At 47.7% G+C, this 3,866-nt stretch overlaps 1 pseudogene; it reads left to right on the top strand.

The window, feature by feature from the left end:
- The first annotated feature begins 2,845 nt into the window (after nucleotides 1-2,845).
- Nucleotides 2,846-3,004, top strand: LOC149136513 (5.8S ribosomal RNA; annotated as a pseudogene).
- The last annotated feature ends 862 nt before the right edge of the window (nucleotides 3,005-3,866 follow it).

Consider the following 3,866-nt stretch of genomic DNA (forward strand, 5'->3'; position numbering starts at 1 on the left):
TGGATTGCAGCTTGAGACATGGATACCGTATTTCTACGATTTTATGTGGCGCAGGAGATACAAAAATTGTAATTTTTTTGATAAACTCCTAGAGTGCATCGCAAACTTTTGTTTTTTCGTAATTTAACGTTCAGTTTCAGTTTCTCGTTTTTTTTTTTTTTGTAATATTTTGCATTACATGCCCGTTCGAACATTTCCCAAGACTTTATTCATTAAGACTTATTAACACTTCTGTCGTTAAATATTTTGCCGTCGTAATGTCCTGATGCAGAAATTGCCAGCTTACAAATCCTGTTTTCTGATTGGATAAAAGTTATCAAACTTTAAACCTCTGAAACATTTTTTAAAAGCTTTTCAAGTAAATAACAACAGATTTTGCATGAAAAATTGCATCAATACACCAAATCTGAAAATTTTCATTTAATATTAAAATTTCAAAAAGTGAAGCCAAACAGAAAACATTCAAGAGATAAATTGAAAGAAGGCAGCAAGCAGTAGCAACAAAGTCGGTGATAACAGCACATCTCTGACGTGAAATGCATAAATGCCACTACCGTTAATGTTTCCACTGTACCATCGGTCAAAGGCCAGAAGAATGTCAGACAAAAAATACTCAGATCCACTGACACCAGGAGTAATCAAGGTGGGGCCCAAAGTGACCGGTGAATTTCATCTCAGCCTTAAAAAAAACAAAATGTATAGATTCTGTCGAAATATTAAGCAAACGCTCGAAAGTATAAAAACAACGAAGGAACCTCCACGAATCAATAAGATAGTAGTAACAGCTGAACCTCCCTGCTGCCTTAAGTAAGTGGCACCTTCGATAATGTAAATATACACATTCGTAAAATAACGCGGTGGTTACGTTTGGTATAGTTTTGTTCTATGTCTGATTAATCATGTTTGATCTGCAAATAAAGAAGAATAGCAACATCCAGAAACAATATGGATATCCAGAATATACAGATTTTTCCCCAAAAGAATTAAAGCCTAGCATTTATTTAGAACAGTTAACAGATTCATACAAAATATTCTCACTATTCTATAATATTTTACAATGGTACGCATTACTGGCTGTGTGGTGAGAAATTTACTTCCCAATTACACGGTCCAGGATTCAATCCCACTGGTACCTTGGGCAAGCGTCTTCCAACATAGCCCCGGGTCGACCGTGTGTATATGTGTGTGTTTCTCTCACCACCACATCACAATTGCTGTTGTATTTTTTTGCGTTCCTGCAACATACAAAATACTAGTGTCGATTTTTACGACTAAACTTTTCAACGCACTGCACCAGTAAAGCTGCAGTCTAATGATTTTAACAAGTAAATGATGAAATCATCTGATATCAAATGAAACATTAACATGTCTAGTTTCAATAACATTACATACATTTTCTTATAACTTAAAGTTAATGAGGTTTATAAGGTATAAATTTTAGGAAATAATACAAATAAGTACGTCAACAGTTTTTAAATTGTATTGGTATTTTTAAAGTTATCTGATAGTGAAATTAATTTCTTTTTTTCAATGCAACTTGTGTTTAATTGTAGACTTACTAATTTGACATTCTGTTTCTAAAGCATATATGTTTTTCGTTGTTTGCCTAAGAATCTATAAGTTTTATAGATTTATAAATATTCACTTGAATATCACCGTTTCTTATGTTCTCTACCTTGATATCATAAGTGGAGATTAAATGGAATATGGTAGGATGGGATGCAACGTGGACTCTAGTGGCGTTACAAGTAGGGAACTACAAGAAAAGGCAAAATATTTCAAGCATTTGATTCACTAATCATTTATCAATAAAACTTGATGTATTTAGCGGAATATGAAGTGCAGGCGTTATAAAACACTCGTCACTAGTCAACAATATGTCATACTCTTAACATTTTGAGATCCATGTGACGGTCCGTACCAGTTCCAAGTCGACCGTTCGCTTTACCGGACGGAATCGCGTGTCGTACTCCCTCTTCGAGGCGCCGCAGGCGCCTTGACGACGGAGCACAGAGGCACAGAGGCACAGAGGCACAGGCACCGGCGATCCGAACGACGACGTGTGACGTTCTCGCATTCTTGTGCCGTCGGAGTTCGCGAAGTGAAAGGCTCCAACGACTCGCAGTCGACTGGGACTCCTCGGAAACAGCACGCGACTCGCTGCGTCGTGCTTGCTGAGGGTGAGGTGCATTAGCCCGTTTCCGTCGGTTAGCCGTGCCTGCGCTTTTGTGGAGCGACGGGCCCCGGACGAGAGAAGCGCGTAGGTCCCGATGCCGGCCGGCCGCGAAGCCGACGGCGGCTGGGCGCTTGTCTGCGACCTGCGGACGCCGAGCGCCTACCGGCCCGACGGTAACTGGTGGCGACGATGGATCGGAGGGTAAGTGGGTCCAATGCCGGCGTCACGGAAATCGAGCAGAGGTGGTATGGAACGCGCGATAAACCTGCGATCCACGCCATTTGTAAGCTGCGGCCAGCCCCCCTCACCTTCATCTTCGTCGGCCCTCTAACAGTGCAGCAGCAGCAGTGCGGCCGCCCGCTGCCATGCCGCGCTCGCTCTCGCTGCCGACCGCGCAAGTCTCATCCAGCTTGCGCCCGCCCGACAACGAACAGAGCGATCAGCCGACGGTGCAGCACGCTTTGCGGCTCCACGATCCTCACTCACTTTCTCTCTCTCTCTCTCTCTCTCTCTCTCTCTCTCTCTCTCTCTCTCTCTCAGTCTTCCTTCCTTCTTCTCCCGCGTCCGCCGGTTCGATTCATTTTATTTTCTTCCTACGCGAGGCATCGCGCTGCGTCCCTTTCTGTACGCGGTCGTCAGTAATAACTGTATAGTAGTAGCAAATATTGAAACCGTGGACGGGGGATTACTCGGCTCATCCGTCGATGAAAAGCGCGGCTATCCGCCTGAACTGATGCGAATTGCAGGACTCAGTGAACATCGACACCTCGAATGCACATTTCAGCCCCGGGATCCCATCGTCCTGGGTCCCCGTCCAGTCGAGAGGCGGTCACGACACGAAAACGCCGTCCGCCGCCATTGGCTGCGGTGGGGTGTCGGGAGTCACAGGAAAGATTGCGTGCCAAGGAAGCGGCGGAAGGAACGGGAGCTCCTCCTCGTCATTCGTTCTTACTCCTACTTCTTCTGGTACGATTAACGCGCGCCTTTCGATCGTTCGTCTCCCGCAATGCCAGACCGTCATCGTTGCGAAGCGCTTCGACAGCCGTGCCGCCCGCCGCGAATCGCGTGGCCGACACGTAACGGAGCCTGACAGCGGCAGCAGAAGAGGAACAGCGAAGCCGCACGAGTGCCGACGTCCACGACGACGACGACGAAGGAACGAAATGGACAGACGCCTAGTCTGTTCGCGTCCGCCGCTCACTCGCTCCTCTTGTACGAATCCTCGCCGTTCCTTCCTTCCCGCCCGCCCGCCACCGACCTCACCATCGTCGCCTCCCTTCCGTGGCCACCGCCGCCTCCGCTGCCTCCGCTCTGTGGATCTCGTTGTGAGCGTTCGTGTAGGCCGACGAGACTGAAGCGGCAGCGGCAGCAGCAGTTGCCATCTCACGAATACTATAACACACGCTGCCCTCGATTCGGACGAGACCACCCGCTGAACTTAAGCATATCGCTAAGTGGAGGAAAAGAAACCAACCGGGAATCCCTAAGTAACGGCGAGTGAACCGGGAGAAGCCGAACGCCGAATCTCGTCGGCCGCGACGGTCGTCGAGATCTATGGGGCAAGGGTCGCACACGGTCGATCGATTCACCCGGCTCGGTTCGGAGTCCCCTCGATCGAGCCTGCCCAGAGCGGGTGCCAGGGTCATTCGGAGCCGGCGGTGATCGGCGGTATTCTTCGGCTCGAGAGTCG

The sequence above is a fragment of the Octopus bimaculoides genome, chromosome 3 (genome assembly GCF_046866305.1).
Source record: "Octopus bimaculoides isolate indiv1 chromosome 3, ASM4686630v1, whole genome shotgun sequence".
Taxonomy (NCBI): Eukaryota; Metazoa; Mollusca; class Cephalopoda; order Octopoda; family Octopodidae; genus Octopus; species Octopus bimaculoides.